Below are 21,467 nucleotides of genomic sequence, written 5' to 3'. Positions count from 1 at the left end.
TATATAAATTTAGGAAGAACTTACCCAAGTAGAATAAAATTACATGCTTGCATTGTACTTAACACTGATAACCTAGAAGAGATAGCTGTTTTTATTTAATTAATAATATCAAAGTAGTCCCAATTGTCTAAAGTTAATGTGAATTATGTGACACTGAGTTTTTTAAAACATTTGGGTTTAATTCTATCAACACTTTTTATTTCATTGGAAATATTAGAAGTTTGGTTTCCTTAATTTCTGGGATCTTAGGACTATTAATTTATATAGAAATACTAATTTTTCCTTAAGCCAATTTGAATAAAGTTCTTTTAAGGAGTTATAATTATAAGTTAATTTGGTAATACCATCTGGAAGTAAGAAAACATCGTATATCAAACATACAGACATATACAAATAGAGAGCTTATATCTTCAATTTAAAAACCTTTAACCATGAGTCAGACATAAAAACCCAGGAAAACAAAACATAAAAATGTAAACTCACTAGTTTATAAAAGCTATTTTAGAGTATTGGGATTTCTTAGTAGACTCTGACTACCACTTAAAGTATGCATCCCAATCAGCCTGTTACTTTGGGAACACTTTTTCTCGAATGTACTTGAAATGATTAAATTTGTTTAAATGGAACATTCCTCATAATGACTATTGCAACTCTATGTTGTCTCTAGTGGGATTTTGCCATTTTGTTAGTTAGGCACAGCTTCTGGCCCCATAATTTTTTACATGTTACATGCTAGGATGCTAGAGGGTGAAGAATCAAAGTTTTTACAGTTTAAATATCCCATCTTTATCTGGTCACTTCTTATCTTGTGCACAGGTCAAAGAAACCAGCAGTAGCAAAACTAAAACTGCAGACTGCACCAAAAGGCTAGGGACTTGGACTCAAAATTTGAGCCTCCTCATCAATGAGATTTACCCACTACTTTGGACTAAAGTGTGATCAGAGAACATGAACACAAAGAGAGTGGAGCTTAGATCTGACAGGGACTCACCCATGACACTTGCAGATGGCAGGGAGGACAGAGAACTCAAAGGGTTTAGCAGGTACCTTTAGCAGTGTGCTGGTTTGGATACGTTATGTCCCTGGAAAGAGCCATGATCTTTTAACTCAATCTTGTCAGGTAGAAACTTTGATCGAATGTTTCCATGGAGATGTAACTCACCCAACTGTAGGATAACTTCGATTAGATTATTTCCATGGAGGTGTTACCCTGCCCATGCAGTGTGACTCTTAATTAAATCACTAGTCCTATAATAGCTCACAGACAGAAGGATCTTGGTGCTACAGTTGAGAGAGACTTTTGGAGAGACGCTTGGGAGCTGAATGCTTTGGAGGTGCTAGCCAGAGTTTGCTCCAGAGAAATAAAGAGAGACAAGCCCAGAGACATTTTGGAAAAAGCCATTTTGAAACCAGAACCCCAGAGCAGACTAGCCATGTGCCTTCCCAGCTAAAAGAGGTTTTCTGTACACCATCAGTCATTCTTCAGTGACGATATCTTCTTGTTGATGCCTTAGTTGGACACCTTTATGACTGTAGAACTGTAAATTTGTAGCCAAATAAACATGCTTTATAAGAGCCAATCCATTTCTGGTATTTTGCATAATGGCAGCATTAGCAAACCAGAACAGCCAGTCTTTCTCATCTCAAATTGTCAGCAGTCACCTTCGGATCCTGTCATCATCAGCAAAATTGTTAAAAGAAAAACTTTCCTTGCAGTTTAGCATTTCACAGCTTTATTGAACAATTTGTGAATTGGGCAGCCTCCCATTGAGAAAATAGAAGGGAATTCCACCAAGGGAGTGGAAAGGGGAAGCTTATATAGGATGAACACAGAAGCAAGCGAGGAAATGTTCCGATTGGCTGATGTTAAGTTTCCATTTTACATAGGAGGCTCTTATGGAGTGAGGAGAAGATGTACATTTGTTAGTATGGTAGGTCCAATCTGATATTAGCTCTCCTGGACCAAAACTGGTTTATCACCAGGTGTTGCTTATCTGCAGTTCTGTAGGATGTGTTCATTTTCTTGGAAAGCCCCTGCAAGTCAGTAGTTTTTGTCTTCTGGAAACCTTTCTCAGAAAGGGGTCCCTCCCAGAAATGTCTAATGCAGGTGGCCATTGTATTTTTCTTAATACTGCTAATGAGTACAGGGTTTTTTGGGGAGTGATGGAAAGGTTCCGGAATTAGATAATCGATAGTTGCACAACTTTGTGACTATACTAAAACCTACTGAATTATATACTTTAAAAGGGTGACTTTCATGGTATGAAACATAATTCAAAAAAAAATTGGAAAGAGCAAAGTAAAACTTTATTCACAGACATTCATACACATGATTGTATACATAGAAAAGCCTATGGAATATACAAAACTACTAGAACTAATGAGCTAATGCAGGGTCACAGGATACAGGGTCAGTATACAAAAGTCAATTCTATTTCTATATACTAATAACAAAAACTTGGAAATGAAGTTAAAATCAACACCGCTTATAATGCATCTAAAAACATCAGAAACCTGGGAACAAATGATGTGTAAGATCTCTACATTGAAAATCACAAAACATAGCTGAAGGAAATTAAAGAAGACAAATAAATGGCAAGCTATGTCATATTCATTTGTGGAAAACTCAGTATCATTAAACTGTTATTATTCCTAGGTTGATTTATAGATTCAACCTAATCCCTATCAAAACATCAGCAGACTCTTTTTGAAGAAATAGACAAGATAATTCTAAAATTTATATGGGAAGGTGAAGGAACTAGAATAGCCAAAACAATCTTAAAAGAAGAACAAAGCTGGAGCACTTATACTTACTGATTTCAAGAGTTCTATAAAGTTATAGTAATTGAAATGGTGTGTTATTGGTATAAAGAGATCAATAGATAAACAGAACAGATTAGAGTCTAGAAATAGACCTACACATACAGTTACTTGATTTTTTTTATCAAAATGCCAAAGCAATTCAGTGAGGAAAGTTTTAACAAAGATTGCTGAAACAGCTGGATCTCTCTTTAAATAAAAAAAAAAAGAAAAGAAAGCGCTTCAAACCCTATTTCATTCTGTATACAAAAATTAATTCAAGATGGCTCATAGACTTAACGTAAAACCCAGATCCCTAGAATAAAAGTTCTAGAAGAAAACATAGAATATCTTCACAACCTTGGAGTAGGCAAGTATTTCTTGCACAGGACATGAAAAGTACTAACTGTAAAGGAAAAAAATTGACAAATTGGACTTCATCAAAATTTAAATTTCTGCTCTTCAAAAGACAGTATTAGTCCCAGACAGGGAAATACTCACCACAGAAATATCTGGCAAAGGTCTTGTATCCAGAATGTACAAAGAACTCCTACAAATTAACAATAAAAATTGTTATCAACAGTCTTAAAACAATAACAAAAGACACGATCAGACCCTTCACAAAAAATATGCAGATGGCTAATAAACATGGAAAGGTGCTCAGTATCTTTAGTCATTAGAAGAATGCAAATTAAAGTCACGAGATTCTATTTCACACTGCTAAAGTGCAAAGATCAAAAAGTCTCTAATTCAAATATTGGTAAGGATGTGAAAGCAGCTAGAACTCTTATACATTGCTAATGTTAGTGTAAAATAGTACAATCACCACTACTTGACAATTACTTTAAACTTTCATCTACCCTATAGCCCAGCAATTTCACTCTTAGTTACTCAAGAGAAAGGAAAATAAAAGTTCACAAAAAGACTTGTACAAAGAATTGTTTAGAGCAACCTTATTCATAATACCAAAAATTGGAAACCACCCAAAGGTCCATCAGTTAGAACATAGATAAATTATTATATATTCATACAGTGGAATACAGCTCAGCAATAAAAAGAACTAACTACTGATAAATACTGAACAATAAATCTCACAAATGTTTTGATCTATAGAAGAAACAAGCCACAAGAGAGTACAGACCATATTGTTCTATTTATATGAAATCTTTGAAAGGTAATACTAATCTAGTTTTAGAAATCTGAAAATAGTCACAGGGCAGGGATGGGAATTTACTGGAAAGGAGTATGAAAGAACTTTATGGAGTGATGGAAATGTTCTATATTTTGTTTTGAATTATTGTTACACGTCTATACAATTGACAAACCCATCAAATTGAACATCTAAGGTGTGGGCATTTTATTCTATGTTAATTATACCACAATAAAATATATAATTTAAAGTGCTTAATAGAGATTATAACTTTTCAGTAACTGAAATACTCATGTCTGCTAGCAAGTCCACTCTCTTCCTGATATTAAGAGGCCTGAGAAATCTAACTAGGAATCATGAAGTTGCTTAATGAGCCCAGACTCAAATCAAAGGAAATTACATGGTTCTGAGGGATAAATTGAAAGTACAGAAAGGCTTGATAAGCTGTCAAACAAGAACAATTGGGTTTATCAACTACAGAAGATAAATGAAATAATTGCTATAAAATTGAATGCTTCAGTATTGTGGAGTTAATAGAAGTCACATTACAACCAAATGGAATATGGCATCCTTAGAAACACAATGGAAATTTCTTTTACATATTTAAATTCTAAATGAGGAAAAGAATGCCTTAGGGGTATTTGAACTTCCAATACTAGGCTTTAGGATGTGGGAATTATTTTAATAAAAAGCAGGTATCCCAGCATGCCTTTCACATTTAATACTTAGTTGCCAGTGCCATAAATAATGTAAAAGGAATAAGTTTGTATTTCAGAATGTTAGGGGAAAAAATTATATGTTGTATGGCTCAGTGGTAAGACAAAACTTTTTTTGTCTTAAAATTTCACATACCTTCTCCTTTTCTCATTTCTTCTCTCCTCCTCTCCTATTTCTCTTTTATTTTGCTTTTCCCACCTGCTCTCTTTTTCTTTCATGCTCTTTTCTCTCTTTTTCCTCTTCTAGACCAAATTTCTCAACTTTATTTTCATTATTGATCCCCTGAGGAGCCTTCTTAGATACTTTTTCTCTTGATTGCTACCCCTACCCATGAAATTTTAATACCACAGACATACTGTATATCCGTTTATGTAATGTGGCTCTTTGGAGGGCCACAAACCACTGTAATATCTAAGGGTTTTGGGGTTTTTTTTTTTTTTGCACCCAATAACCAATTTTTACCCTTTTGGGTGATATCACTCCCAATGAGAATGCCTTCTCCAGATAATAAGCTCTTTGAGGCAAAGGATCCTGTCCTGTTTACCACTTATCCTCATTGCTTAATGAAAGGCGTGAGATATAATAGGCAATCATATGTATGTGTTAGATGAATTATTTTGAATTAAAAATGAAATAATGATCTACAAATTATCACACAACTGCAATTCTTGGATAGTTTTTGGACAGTGTTACCTACTACTGATAATCCTACTCCACAATAACTCCACATTCCAAGAATTTTTCTAAGCATATATCTTTGTGACTTGATGGAAACTTGGAAAATATCCTAATCACACAAGCAATATACTTACAGCCAATTCCAAGTAGGTTACTTATACAGATGACTAAGTTCATCTACCATAAACTGATTGTTTTTCTAGCTTCAGTTTCAGAGGGTGATCACTTCCTAAACTTGTCTCCAAATTCTGAGGCAATATAGTTTACTTGGTAATTATAACCCACTATTTAAGTTTATCACTTTTGATTGATATACAAAAATTAAATTAGAAACTTATTAGAAGGTTAAGGCACTCTTGGAGACAGAGAGGGAGGAAAGAGAGAGAGAGAGAGAGAGAGGAAATAGATGAAGTCATTAAACACTTATGTTCCTCAATATTCTTTTTATCGGTGAGATCTCTTCTGGCTCTAAAATTCTATGATTTTGAGGATTATGCTCTAAGTAAGTGTTCTTAATAGAAGCATTTTGGAGAACTTTGGAGATAACATTTAGTTGCCTCAAGTTTCAGAGGGACAGTGTACCAGCATTTGTGAGAGATCAGGGATGTTAGCCATCCTGCAATATATGGGACTGTGTTCAGTTAAAGTGGTTGGAGGGGCAGACACCAAGATAGAATTAGACATGCAAGAGAATTATTGGAAAAAATGGTTGTCAAGAGAATAAAGGAGAGAAGAAGCAGTAGGCAGGGAGAGTTCAGACTGCAATGATGATCTGCGACACATGAAAGAGGAGGAAGGAGGACTAGATAAGAAGAGCCTCAGACTGAAGTACGGTTCTGAGAAAGACTTGGCCAGGCCTGTAGGAAGCCCCAATGCAAAGCATGTCCATTTCAAGGCTCCCACTTTGGCTAGACATGGTCTGGCTCTATTAACACTGCTGTACTCAGTCATTAGTGGGAGCCATCCAGGGAGGGTGAAGCTTATTGTAAATGTGGTGGTTGATTCCCAAATTATGGCAGTAGGAGATTGTCAGCTAACTACAATCTTCCCAGCAAGTTCTTTTTTTTTTTTTAAAGGAAAACAAAAATCATATTTTACTCAGAAACTTCTGCCTGTACAACACAAGAACAAGATGATAAAAACAAGTACATCTTCTGAGACACGCACGTCAAGGTGATTATTTTTTATTGTGTTTATAAATATATATACAACACAAAATTTCCCATTTTAGCCACTGTCATGTATGATTCAGTGATATTAATTACATGCTAACAACACCATACATTATCAAAACTTTTTCATCACCCCAAACAGAAACTCTCTACCAATCAAGCAATAAATAACTCCCCATTCCAATCCCTATTCCTAGCCCCTGGTAACCTGTAATCCACTGTCTGTCTCTGTGTATATGCTTATTCTAGGTATTTCATGTAAGTAAAATCATACAATATTTGCCCTTTTGTATCTGGCTTATTTCACTCAACATGATGTCTTCAAGGTTCATCCATGTTGTAGCATGTATCCAACCTTCATTTTTTTATGGCTAAATAATATTCCATGGTATGTATATAGCACATTTTGTTTACCATTTATTTGTTGATAGATACTTGGATTGCTTCTACTTTTGGGCTACTGTGAATAATGCTGCTATGAACACTGATGTGCAAATATCTATTCAAGTCCCAGTTTTCAGTTCTCTTGGCTATATATCTAGAAGTGGAAATGCTGAGTCATATGGTGATTCCATGTTTACCTTTTTAAGGAACCGCCAAACTGTTTTCCACAGCTCCTACACCATTTTACATTTCCACCAGCAATGCACAAGGCTGCCTGTTTCTCCACATCCTCACCAGTACCTTTTTTTTTACTAATAGCCATCCAAAGGGGTGTGAAATGGCATGTCACTGCAGTTTTTTTTTTCATTCTACTAGAAGCCATAACAGTACAAATTTCAAAACAAGCTGCAGGTTACTCTTTTGAAACACCAAAAAAGTCCTCATTTTCAGGTGGTTACATTGTTAATTCCATAATAGTTACATTGTTAATTCCAAATACATTGTTAATTCCATTTACAACATCATTACTGTTATTCTTCAGGGCTGGGACTCCCTTTGCTCTCAACACATTTGCTTGTTGAGACATGACCAATTCTATCGACACATGACCAAGTCTATGTCCTTAACTTCCACACCTGTTTCATCACTCTTCACTCTCCTCTTGTACAGATGGAATCTGTGTGTTTTCTTGAATGTTTGAGACAGCTTCACCTTGTACTTTGAATTTCTCAACAGCTGCTAGTTGTGCTTATTGAGATGAATCCTCAATCTTGGCTTCCCCAAAAACTATGTAGGTATCTGAGGCTGGGCTCTTGTAGACATCTGGCTTTCTGATGACAAAGAGGATGTTCTTAGATTTCTGGATAGTGACTCTAGTAACCCTGTAATCTGTCAAAGACCCAGTTTGGACATAGCCTTCCCTGCCACCTTTTCACTCCGACTCTGTTTAGCATTACTGACTACTTCTTCATCAATTTCAGCTGGTGCTCCCGGCTGGGCCTGTTGTATTGTTGCTTGTGTAGAATTCTGTTGCTCCAACTCGGGTACTGGTTCATCACTAGCAGATTCTGTTCCAGACCCTGTCTCAGCATGGGGCTCTGGCAACTTCTGCTCTGTAGCAGGGGCAATTTCTGTGGCTTCATCAGGTATTTTGTGGGGTGAATGCAGAACCAAGATGGTGATAGAAAGAGCTCATTGCAGTTTTGATTTGAATTTCCCTAATGACTCATTATGTTGAGTACTTTATCATGTGTTTATTGACCATTTTTATATATTGGAGAAACATCTATTGAAGTCTGTTGCCCATTTTTAAATGCATTTTTTATTGGGAACTTTAACATATATACACGTGCCGGTTTGAATGTATTATGTCCCCCAAATGCCATTATCTTTGATGCAATCTTGTGGGGCAGACATTTTAGTGCTGATTAGATTGGAATTCTTTGAGTGTTTCCATGGAATGTGCCCCACCTAACTGTAGGTGATAACTCTGATTAGATATTTCCATGGAGGCATGGCCCCATCCATTCAGGGTGGGCCTTGATCAGTGGAGCCATATAAATGAGCTGACAGGCAGAGGGAACTCAGTGCAGCTGTGAGTGATGTTTTGAAGAGGAGCTACAGCCAAGAGGGACACTTTGAAGAAAGCACAGGACCTGCAGATGAGAGTTTGAAGACGGCTGGCTGTTGAAAGCAGACTCTTGCTCCCAAGAAGCTGGGAGAGAACAAATACCCCAAGTGCAACTAAGAGTGACATTTTTGAGGATCTGCAGCCTAGAGAGGAGCGTCCTGGGAGAAAGACATTTTGAAACCAGAACTTTGGAGCAGACGCCAGCCACGTGCCTTCCCAGCTAACAGAGGTTTTCCGGACACCATTGGCCATCCTCCAGTGAAGGTACCTGATTGCTTATGTGTACCTTGGACACTTTATGGCCTTAAGCCTGTAATTGTGTAACCAGATAAACCTCCTTTTATAAAAGTCAATCCATTTCTGGTGTTTTGTATTCCGGCAGCATTAGCAAACTAGAACAATACATAACAGTGATAACTTTCAAACTATGATTCAACAAGCAGTTAGAGAACAAATTTCAAAGAATGTCATAGGTCACAGTTCCACAACTTCAGCCACTTCCATTGCTGTAAAATATAACATACGTACAGAAAGGTGTCGTCTCTCGAGGTACAGCTCAACAAGCAGGTATATAGGTAATTTCAAACACCGGGTTACAGCTCCACAGCTCCAGCTGTTTCCCCACTCTAAGGTTATTCTAGTTTGCTAATGCTGCCACCTAGAAGGTGGTCTCCCCAATGTGTGGATATGTTGGAGAACTCACCCCAGCATTTGGAGAGGAAAGAGCTGCCAAAAAAGGCCCTTAGGAATGGTTAGACTGCCGGTCTCTCAAGCCTTAAGGATGCAACATCATACTGTTAATGACTCTCAGACTTTGAAATCTAATGGAGTTTGTCCTGTGGGTTTTAGGAACTGTTGTGGTCCTGTTAACCCTGTTTTCCTTACTGTTTTTCCTTATGGCAATGGGAATTTTTATCCTTTGAATGTCCCTCCTTTGTATATTGGAAGCACATAACTTGTTCTAAGTTTACAGATCCACAGCTAAAGGAGAATTATGCCTTAGGACTGATAACACCTATAACTGATTTTGATGGGATCTTATTGTTACTGAACTGATTTAAGTTTCTGTGATACTGTTGTGGGATGAATGTATTTATATGGAAAGATAATGTCATTTTGGAATCCAGGGAGTGGAATGTGCCAGTTTGAATGTATTATGTCCCCCCAAATGCCATTATCTTTGATGTAATATTGTTTGGGCAGACCTATCAGTGTTAATTAGATGGTAATTCTTTGAGTGTTTCCATGGAGATGTGCCCCACCCAACTGTGGGTGATGACTCTGATTGCATAATTTCCATGGAGGTGTTGTTCCACCCATTCAGGGTGGGTCTGAATTAAATTACTGGAGCACTGTATAAGATCAGACAGAAGGAGCAAGCTGGTACAGCCAAGAGGGACACTTTGAAGAATGCACAGAAGCTGAGAGAGTAGCTGCAGATGAGAGACAGTATGAAGATGGTCGTTGAAAGCAGACTCTTGCTCCGGAGAAGCTAAGAGAGAACAAACACCCCAAACATCAGGGCAGCACCCAGATTCCCTTCCATCTCCAGGGCACATGCTTACCCCCTTCAGAACAGTGGGGTGGCAGCCAAGCTCTCCCCAATTTCCTGGGAATGTGCTCCACCCTCTTTGGGACCTGGGGTGGCAAAACCCTTCCAGAGCATCAAAGTGGAATGCCCACCCTTGACCTCCAGGGCAGACTCACCCTTTCCATGCATGTGAGCCACTCCGCTCTCCCAGCCCAAGGCCTCTTGACTCCAGACCTCACCTCCATGGCTCTGTCTTTGAAGGAATTTTTCCTTCAGTTTGTTCCTTGTCTGTCTCCTCCAGTCCAGACCGGCAACGGCTCTGTCTATAAAGATCTCACAAAAATTCTGTTGGCTTCGCATGAAGCACAGAGGGGTCAAAGCCATCAGACAATAGGACTTTCCACAAATCCTTTCTACTTAACTGCTTTTCCAATCTTGGCTTGTACTGAAATGGTGGCTGGGTTCCATGTTTGGTTACATCCTCATGTTGGGCTGTAGCTTCTAGGGTTTCACCCCCTGGAAGCCCATAATTTTCCAAGCTTCTGGTTTTTTTGAACCCAAGAGTTCAGTTCTAAGTTTATCTCTCTCCGCTCCCATTTTACTATAAGCTGCAAGGAGAAGCCAGGGTACATCCTCCATACATCCTCTGGAGATCTCCTCAGCTAAGTATTCCAGGTTGTTGCTTTCAAATTCTTCCTTCCATCTGACACCAGGACTCAATTTTGCCAAATTCTCTGCCACTTTAAAACAAGGATCACCTTTCTTCCAGTTTGCAACAACACATTCATCATTTCTGCTCAAGTCCTCATCAGAAGTATCTTTCAAGTCCATACTTCCATAAACAGTCTTTCCTTTAAAGCAGTTTTGGCCTTTTCTATCAAGTGTCTCACAATTCTTCCAGAATCTTCCCCTAATCCATTTGAAAAGCCATTCCAACATGTTTGGTATTTGCAGACTCAGCAGCAAAAGCACCCCACTTCTCTGGTACCAAAATCTGTTCTAGTTTGCTAATGCTGTGGAATGCAAAACACCAGAGATGGATTGGCTTTTATAAAAAGGGGGTTTATTTGGTTACACAGTTACAGTCTTAAGGCCATAAAGTATCCAACGTAAGTCATCAAAAATTGGGCACCTTCACTGGAGGATGGCCAATGGCATCCAGAAAACCTCTGTTAGCTGCCATCTGCTCCAAAGTTCTGGTTTCAAAATGGCTTTCTCCCAGGACGTTCCTCTCTAGGCTGCAGTTCCTCAAAAATGTCACTCTTAGTTGCTCTTGGGGTGTTTGTTCTCTCTTAGCTTCTCTGGAGCAAGAGTCTGCTTTCAATGGCCATCTTCAAACTGTCCCTCATCTGTAGCTACTCTCTCAGCTTCTGTGCATTCTTCAAAGTGTCCCTCTTGGCTGTACCAGCTTGCTCCTTCTGTCTGATCTTATATAGTGCTCCAGTAATTTAATTCAGACCCACCCTGAATGGGTGGAACAACACCTCCATGGAAATTATCCAGTCAGAGTCATCACCCATAGTTGGGTGGGGCACATCTCCATGGAAACACTCAAAGAATTACCATCTAATTAACACTGATAGGTCTGCCCAAACAAGATTACATCAAAGATAATGGCATTTGGGGGGACATAATACATTCAAATTGGCACAAGGGTATATACACAAAGGTAAAGACTTTAAAAGCCCAATTCGATGAGCAGCTATAGAGCAAACTCCAAAAATGTTATAGGTCACAGTTCTGCCATGTTATTTGCTTCCTTCCAGCTACTCCAACACCACAGCATCTAAATATATATTTATATAAAGTTTCAGTATTTGTAGACCTTTGTTAAATTTTATCTTGTTTGTTGCTACCACTTCCTCTCAATCTCTTTCTCCATCTTCAGGGGTGTCTAGGCAGTGAGCACCCTAAATTGTTCATATTGAAAGGGGGTGTCAACAGTAAGGGGAAGGGAGCTGCATCTGATTGTTGTTCTTTAAAGAAGCTGTTGCATCTGGGTTTTAGGACATGTCTGGCATAGGAACACTCTGGTGGATTTAAGTTTCTGAGAGATAAAAACTTAGTGAGTGACTCTTTTATGGAATCACAGGTAGGGATCTAGGTATTTCTGGACTACTTTTAGTAAGGGCATGGCATATCATGGCCATTTGGGATGTCTAGCTAGAGCTTGCATAAGAGAAAACTCCAGGATAGCCTCTCGACTCTATTTGGGATATCTCAGCCACTGTGACTTCAGCTTGTTACCTTTCTTCTTCCCCCTTTTGATCAAGGAGGCATTTTCAGTCCCTTGCTGCCAGGGCTAGGCTTATTCCTGGGAGTTATGTCCCACATTACCAAGGGGATTCATTCCCCTGGAAGTCATGTATCTTGTGGCGGGGGGGATAGGTTAATGAATTTATTTGCTGAGTTGGGCTTAGAGAGAGAAAGGCCACATTTGAGCAACAAAAGAGGTTCCCTGGAGGTACCTCTTAAGCATAATTACAGGAGGGCTCAGCCTCCCATTTACAACCCTAAGTTTCACAAGAGCAAGCCTCACTCAAGACAAGGGCTTGATTTATTAAGTAGTGAGTTCCTAATTTCACTTAATATGTATTCTATCCCAAGCTAAACGGTCAGTTTCTTAACATTATTTTCACTTAGTTATACATTCCTCATCACTCTCAACTTTAAACAATTATCGTACTATCCCAGAGCTCTTATCAGCTACTAGTTATTCATCCCTCGTGTTAGTGTAGTTTTGGTAAGTTACTTCCATTAAGCATAGTCTTTAATAAGTAATGGGTAGTTTTTCTATGTACCACTCTGTTATTAACCCTTTGCACCAGTGTCATACCTTATAAGTATGTCATGCTAACACTTGTTTAGGTTTGTGGTGCTACTCTGTAGGTTACATGCCTTTAAACAACCATTAACAAACATGGTTGCCTTCAGTGAGTCACTGAAACTTATAATCCCTTTAACGAACCATAGTCACACCTGACCATTCCCATGCCATTTAGTTCACCCTCATTATCATATCTGTAAATATTAGATTATTATTCCCCCCTTCAACAGCTTCTCTCTAAGTCCCCTTACTCTACATAATAAGACATTTATTTTGCGTTTTTCACGGAGTTCACATTAGTGGTAACATACAATATCTCTCCTTTTGTGTCTGGCTTATTTCACTCAGCATTACTTCTTCAAGCTTTTGATTTTGACGAGTTCCCATTTATCTGTTCTTCCTTTCATTGCTTGTACTTTGGGTGTAAGGTCTAAGAAGTGACCTCCTAATAATAGGTCTTGAAGATGTTTCCCTACTGTATGTTCTCTTATATTGAGGTCTTTGATCCACTTTGTTAATTTTTGTATAGAGTCCTCTTTCATTCTGTTGGATATGGATATCTAGTTCTTCCAGCCCCATTTGTTGAAGAGACTGTTCTGTTCCAGTTCAGTGGATTTGGGCGCCATGTCAAGAATCAGTCAATGATAGATCTGGGGGTCTATTTCTGAATTCTCAATTTGATTCCATTGATCAATGTTTCTGTCTTTGTACCAATACCCTGCTGTTTTGACTACTGTGGCTTTATAGTAGGCTTCAGTGTCAGGAAGTGTAAGTCCTCCCACTTTGTTTTTCTTTTGTAGAATATTTTTAGCAATTTAAGGCCCCTTTTCCTTCCAGATAAATTTGACACCTAGCTTTTCCAAGTCTGCAAGTAGGTTGTTGGAATTTTGATTGGAATTGCATTGAATCTGTAGATCATTTGGGTAGGATTGACATCTTAATGACATTTAGCCTTCCTATCCATGAACACGGAATATCTTTCCATCTCTTTAGGTCCCCTTTTATTTCTTTTAGTAAAGTAATGTAATTTTCTGTGTATAGATCTTTTTTGTTTTTATTAAATTCAGTTTTATTGAAATACATTCACACACCATACAATCATCCATGATATACAATCCACTGTCCACAGGATGATAACATAGTTATGCGTTCATCACCACAATCTATCTCTGAACATTTTCCTTACATCAGAAAGAACCAGAACGAGAATAAAAAATAAAAGTGAAAAAAGAACACCCCAGTCATCCCCCCATCCCACCCCATTTGTCCTTTAGTTTTTATCCCCATTCCTCCACTCATCCATACACTAGATAAAGGGGGTGTGATCCACAAGGTCTTCACAATCACACTGTCACCCCTTGTAATCTACATTATTATATAGTTGTCTTCAGGAGTCCAGACTGCTGGGTTGGAGTTTGGTAGTTTCAGGTATTTACTTCTAGCTATTCCAATACATTAAAGCCTAAGAGGTGTTATCTATATAGTGCATAAGAATGTCCACCAGAGTGACCTCTCGACTCCATTTGGAATCTCTCAGCCACTGAAACTATTTCGTCTCATTTTGCATCCCCCTTTTGGTCAAGAAGATACTCTCAGTCCCACGATGCCGGGTCCACATTCATCCCCGGGAGTCATACTCTGTGTTGCCAGGGAGATTTAAACCCCTGGGAGTTGGGTCCCACGTAGGGGGGGAGGGCAGCGAGTTCACCTGTCGAGTTGGCTCAGTTAGAGAGAGAGAGGGCCACATCTGAGCAACAAAGAGGTACTCAGGGGGAGACTCTTAGGCACCATTACATACAACTTTAGACTCTCCTTTGTGGTAATGAGCTTCATAAGGGCAAGTCCCATGCTCGAGGGCTCAGCACATCAAACCGCCAGTCCCAATGTTTGTGACAACATCAACACCAGTCCAGGTGAGGATGTCCAACACATCCGCACCTTCCCCCAGATCCTTGGGGCTGGGGAGGGGGAGGCTGTAAATATATTTTTTCTTATCTGCCCAAATTACTCTGGGATGTGTCACTATTTCACATTAACCTATACAAACCTACCAGGTCTCACTTCCTAGTCAAAGTTCTATGTAATTATGGTATTTGAACACACTGTACAAGTTAAATTGTTTAGAAAATATAGATCCTGTACCAAATAAACATCTCTTCCCTTGGTCTCACATGGAAGTTGAAGTTTTAAAACACAGTCAGTTTCAACCTTTATCCTTTGGCCTGGCTTGCCCTGGTCTTAACCAGACCTGCTTCATTCATATCACTAATTGAAGTCTGTGCTCTTTTTCAGCTTTTTTTTTTTTTTTTTTTTGACAGTGGCTGTATGCACTAATACTGACATTCATATCTGCCGAGCTCTAGCTCTGAGTTTCAGGTGTCTCAGAGATATGCATTGTTCCAGAGACCAATCAGGTTATATGCTAGGGGATCAGCATCTCAAAGTTTAGAGATAGGCCTTACAATTCAGGGATAGAGTTAACTGCTGTAAGAGCTTACAATCTAGGGACTATTACAATTATTGTGTCCACGTTAGGCTATGTTCTAAGATTCAATTCTGAGTTTACACATTGTAGTTAGTCCATATTGGTGAGGCATCATCCCTCTCACCATGTTTTCTCCAACACTTTTATTCCTATATATATATATATTTTCCTACAATTTTATAGAGTTATATTCACATACCATACATTTATCCACAGTGTACAATCAGTTGCTCATGGTATCATCATAAATTTGTGCATTTATCACCACAATCAGCACTTGAACATACTGATTACTACAAGAAAAATTGTTTTTTTTTTTTTTAGTAATAAGAAAAAATGATAAAAAGAAAAATAACGTGTCATACAATACAATATACTACTAAGGACAGCAAATAACACCACTACCAAGAATCCCATATTACTCCTCTATATCCCCTTCTCATATACATTTAGCATTGGCATATTGCCTTTGTTACATTTAATGTAGGTATATTACAATGTTACTGTTGACCATAGACTCCAGTTTGCTTGGATTATGTTTTTTCCTGAATACCATCCCTTTTTCAAATTTCTACATGGTTGACATTCATTTGCTTTCCCACATGCAAAAACATTTTTATATTTGTATATTTAGTAACAGTCATTGGCCACTCCAGTTTTTGCCACGTTAACCCCTGCTTTCTTTTGGTTGTAGCTTCTGTGAAATATTTTTTTTTCATCCTTTTATTTTCAATCTCTTTGTGTCATTGGACTTCCACTGTTGCATATTTTTTAAATGGGTTATTGTTATCAGATATATGATTTCCAAATATTTTCTCCCAATCTGCATGTTGTCAGTTCACTTTCTTGAAAATGTCCTTTGATACACAACGTTTTTAATTTAATGAAGTCCCATTTACTTATTTTTTTTCTTTAATTGCTCACATTTTTGGTGTAAAGTCTAAGAATCCATTGCCTAGTACAAGATCCTGAAGATTTTCCCCTATTTTCTTCTAGGAGTTTCATGGTTTTAGCTTATATATTTAGGTTGTTGATTCAATTTGTGTTAGTTTTGTATATGGCATGAGGTAAGGTACCACTTTCATTCTTTTGCATGTGGATATACAGTTTTCCCAGCATTTGTTGAAAAGATTGTTCTTTCCCATTGAGTGGATTTGGCACCCTTGTCAAAGATCAATTGGCCATAGATATTTAGGATTATTTCTGAATTCTCAATTCAATTCCATTGGTCTATATGTTTTTTCCTTGTGTCAGCACCACACTGTTTTGATTATTCTAGCTTTGCAGTAAGTTTCAAAATTGAGAAGTGTGAGTCCTCCAACTTTGGTCTTCTTTTTCAAGATAGGTTTAGCTTTTGGGGCCCCTTGCCCCTTCCATATACATTTTATGATTGGCTTTACATTTTCTGCAAAGAACGCTCTTGGAATTTTTTCCAGGGTTGTGTTGAATCTGTAAATCACTTTGAGTAGTATTAACATCTTAACAATATTGTCTTCCAATCCATAAACACAGAATGTCTTTCCATTAATTTAGGTCTTTAATTTCTTTCAGCAATGTTTTATAGTTTTCAGTGTACAAGTCTCTTTTATATCCTTGGCTAAATTTATTCCTAGATATTTTGTTGTGTTAGATGTCATTGTACGGTGGTTATTTTGATGTTTTCACTTTTTTTTTTTTTAATCACTTTTTTTGCAGGTTAAAGTTGGATGCAAATTAAGAAGTTCTCTGAGATGAGGTCTGGGAATCAAGATCCAGCATGGAAAACAAAATGAATTTACTTCCATAACACATGAGTACTCACATTCCTGATTGAGTTGCAGAGTTGCAACAGGTTTATTTCTTGTTGACTTCATGGAAACTTCATAGCATCTTTTAAATTTTGCTTATGGTTGTCAGGAGGGGTTGCATCAGAATTTAACAGAGGTGGCTCCACTTGGCCTACAATATCAATGACCTTATCATAGGTCCTTCCCTGTGGTTTCCCACTTAGACTCTTTGAGGGTCCCACTGTATGGCCAAGCTTCATTTATATTCATGGTTTTAGCATCATGGCTAACCACTTTTTTAGTTGTGGGTCTGGAACCCTTTGCCTCACAGACTGAGATAGAGTTTTTCACATTTTTCTGTTTGAAACTCTTCATATCACCATTAATAAATGCTTTACTGGTCTCATTATTTACTTGCCCAGCTGATGAATAAGCCAGCTTGTGAGGTATTTTCTTGGTGTTATTTGAAATTTACATCTTGATTTTTGGAGATGAACAATGCCATTTATAATTGCTACTGGAGATAGTTCATCAAAGGATACATCTTCAGTTTCAGTCTCATCTTCATCTTCGTCATCTGCTTCATCTTCCTCACAAGTGTCATTTCCTGATATTTCTGTAGATTTAGAAACATTTGAATCTACCTTTCTTGTACTTTTCATTATTTCTTCAACCCTCTTTTTCCTTTCTAGTCTTTCTAGTATCTCCTCTCTTTAAAGGAGATCTTAGCAGTACATCCCATGGCCACCATAAAACTCTCCTTACCTGACACTGTTCTGCCTCTCCATACATGTCCTGGGAAGGCAATTCCTCTGGCCTCTTTCCCTAAGGGACTCTTAAAAGAAGGAAATTATTTGGACAAACTACAACCCCCATCACTCAGTTGGTCTCAGGGCTATAACTGCTATTCATCTTCTTCCTCCTCCACTATCCATTTCAAATTCCACTTTCCTTCAGCTGTCATCTCTCTTAGTAGCTACCTGGTGGTGTGACCCAAATCCTCACTCCTAATGAGGAATGTGTATTCATTAACAATTACATGCTTCTCAGGCTGGAATTGTTGCATATGTCCTTTCATAGCTACAGTTGGGCAAAAGAGGGTCCCAGGTGGGTCACCTAGGGTTCACATATATTTTTCCCTGTGCCATTGTATAAAAGCAACCCTTCCTCTTTCTGTTTATCAGAGTCAGCCGTCCCTGCCAAGATGGGGATTCCTCTTCTTACCTGCTGTTGCCTGAACACAAAGAGTCTAAAGTGCCCAGATCTCAGACATAGCTTGTAGTTCACTGGGAGCCATAGCTTGTGTGTTCCCTGACAAGAATGCATCCCCTTCCCCACTTTGGGGACCAGGACTTCTAAACCTGCAAAGCCCAGAGTTATAGGAATGTTAAGTGAATGTCATAGTGATGTTAAATGGAGCCACTCTTGCTTCCTCACCTCTGTTCCTGGACCCTTGTATTCTTCCTCTTGGAGATAATGCCATATAGAGGTCTCCGGTTTAGTGTATATACTGCATCCTGAAAGATGTCTTATTGAATATTGACTCCGAACTGTTACTTCAGCTGTACCTTCAGTAGGTTGTCCAGTCCTCTATCTGGCCAGCCACTTCTGGATGGTGACTCTGAATATGTGCACCCAGTAGATCCCTTGGTCATAGTTGACACCCATACCACCTTTACTCTGAAGTGGGTTCTCTCTTTGAATGCTACATTTACTATGGTCTTATGCCTGTGGATCAGGCCTTCTGGAAGCACCTAGATGGTGGTGCTGCTAAGTTTCTGCAGGCAAGGAAAGCAAACCCAAACCCAAAATTGGTACCTATCCCTATAAGAATGAACCACGGGCCACTCCAGGATGGAAAGAACCCAATATTGTTGACTTGTCACCAAGTGGCTAGTTGATCTCCTCAAGCAATAGTGCCACATTAGGAACTCAGTGTCGGTCTCTGTTGCTGGCAGGTTAGAACTTCAGAAACAGAGATAGCTAGATTGACCTTAGGAAGCAGGAATCCATGCTGTTGAGCCCTGTGTAGCTTCCATCTCTGCCGACATGACCACTCCATTCATGTATCCATTGTGATAATTCTGGGGTTGTCCATGAAAAAGCTTGCCTAACAGCAATTGGTAAAATCTTTTTGTCTACTTAATCCAGTTCCTTTTCCATAATGGATGCTTTCTGGTCAGAATGAACATGTGATACAAAAATCTCTAACCTTTGTTTCCACTCTCATATGTCCATCCACATGTCTCTACTCCAGACCTTCTCATCTCCAATCTTCCAGTCCTTTTTCTGCCAGACTTTGCCACTGCCTAGGAATCTATTTAAGTCCTCACCATGGGTCACTTCTCCCTCTACACAAAGTAGAGGATTAGGTGCACTGCTTGCAGTTTTGCCCACTAGGAAGATTTTCCTTTCCACTGTGTTTTAGGGTCACCCCTGCATGTGGTTGTAATGTCTCACCATCCATTTTCAGCTTCCACCCACATACCAGGCTAATACTTTCTTTAAGCTTTTTCTCCTCCTAAAGTTGGCTGTACATGACTTCTCTGTGGCAAGTGGGAGGGGTGCTGGTGCAGTGGAAGGGATGCTGGTGCAGTTGACTCATGCCCTCTTGTTCTACTGGGATTTGATTCTGGATGTATCACTTTGATATTATGATGAGCTGTTGCTGGGCCCATTGACTTTATGACTTGGCAGGTGTGACAGAATTCAGCTCATAATGGACACGTCTGGACATATGGTCACTTGGTACTCCATGCTCAAGCTTTCAGACTCTACCAGGGCACAGTACCATGCTAGGGACTGTTTCTTGAGAGGAGTAAAATTTTCCACTACAGATGGCATGGTCTTGATCCAAAACCCCAGGGCCCTATATTGTGATCTCCCACTGGGACTTTCTAAACTCCACATTGACTGCTGCAGAAGTCTTTGCTGCTCCAGGCTCCACTCAAGAGTTTGCAGCCTTCCATGGCACCTAGTATATGAACCAGAGCAGTTTTCCCAGGTGTGGAATGTGTTGCCTCCAGAACCCAAAGATGCCCACCAGGCCTTGTGCTTCCGTCATTATAGTAGGAGATACAAGATACAGAAATATGTCTTTTACTCTGGAAGAGATATCTCCACATACCCTTGATTACTGGATCCCTAAGAACTTTACGGAAGTGGCAGATCCTGAATATTCTTAGGGTTTATCTTCCACCCTCTGGATGCACCAGAGGATGCACCCTCTGACCTTCACCAAAGGCCTCTAGAATACAAGCCACCTCATGCTCGTCCTGCCCAGTCAACATATTATCGATTTGTCAATATGATATCCTGCAAAATGTGCAGACAACCAGATCTCTTCAGACTATAAAAGAGTTGGATGTGGAAGAGTTAACATAATCCTTGAGCAAAACTGTAAATAAATATTGTCCATTACATGTGAATATGAACTGCTTCTGATCCTCTTTTCTGGTTGGAATGTAAAAGAATATATTCATCAAATCAACACCACATACTAGGCTTTATTAATCGACCTACCAACAGTGTCATGTCCAGCACAGCAGCAATTGGGACTACTACTTGGTTAAACTTGCTGTGGTAGTATGAATTCACTTCATAAAATCCAGAGTGGCACTAATCACTATCATCCATCCTGGGATACAATATCATTTTTAATTTTCTCTCTTGGCTGGGGTAAGGGACAGTTTCAGAGGCTTCCACTGTGATAGCTCTTATCTAACAGCTCAAGGACCCAATACTTCAATAGCCAAGTATGTCTATTGCAATTATACACTTAGAGACCAGGGAAATGACCACTGGATAAGTCTGCAGACCCACTGAATTCACTGTAAACCAGACTTTAGTGAGGGCACCTGCTCCTGGAAGCCCCCTCTCTAACAGAGGCACCATGATAACACTTAGGGTCTCCAGATATCAAAGTCTACTCCACCTCTAGGTCTAAAGCTCCTTGAAATGACTGGATAATCCCCTGGCCCCAGTGTAAATTCCTTTTGCTAGTAAATGCCCTAGGTCCCTTTGAGGAATGACTGGAGGAATCATTCTATATTCTTGCCACAGTGTTGCAGGGTACTTGTCTTAGGGACCCAGACAACTCTTCAGTGAAGGGTTCCAGATTTGAAAATTGCTAAAATTCAGGAATGAAGCAACAGATTACGACTTTTCATTAAGGTGACTTTCCTCAGCTTCCTGCCGCTCCATTCTTACCTTCTTCTGTTTGTAGATGTTATGCAGCAACTTCATTTGCCCTTAAGGTAAGTTGACCACTTTGTCACAGTTCTTTGTAAGCAACCAGGGAAGCCCTCTGGCTCTCACACTTAGGCTTT

The 21,467-nt window shown here is 39.1% G+C and overlaps 1 pseudogene; it reads right to left on the bottom strand.

The window, feature by feature from the left end:
* Window positions 1–7,354: 7,354 nt before the first annotated feature.
* On the bottom strand, window positions 7,355–20,429 carry LOC119542594 (annotated as a pseudogene).
* Window positions 20,430–21,467: the final 1,038 nt, after the last annotated feature.

This window comes from Choloepus didactylus, chromosome 8 (assembly GCF_015220235.1).
Source record: "Choloepus didactylus isolate mChoDid1 chromosome 8, mChoDid1.pri, whole genome shotgun sequence".
Classification (NCBI taxonomy): domain Eukaryota; kingdom Metazoa; phylum Chordata; class Mammalia; order Pilosa; family Megalonychidae; genus Choloepus; species Choloepus didactylus.
Note: the sequence above shows the minus strand (reverse complement) of the source record. Positions and strands in the feature narration are given on the sequence as shown.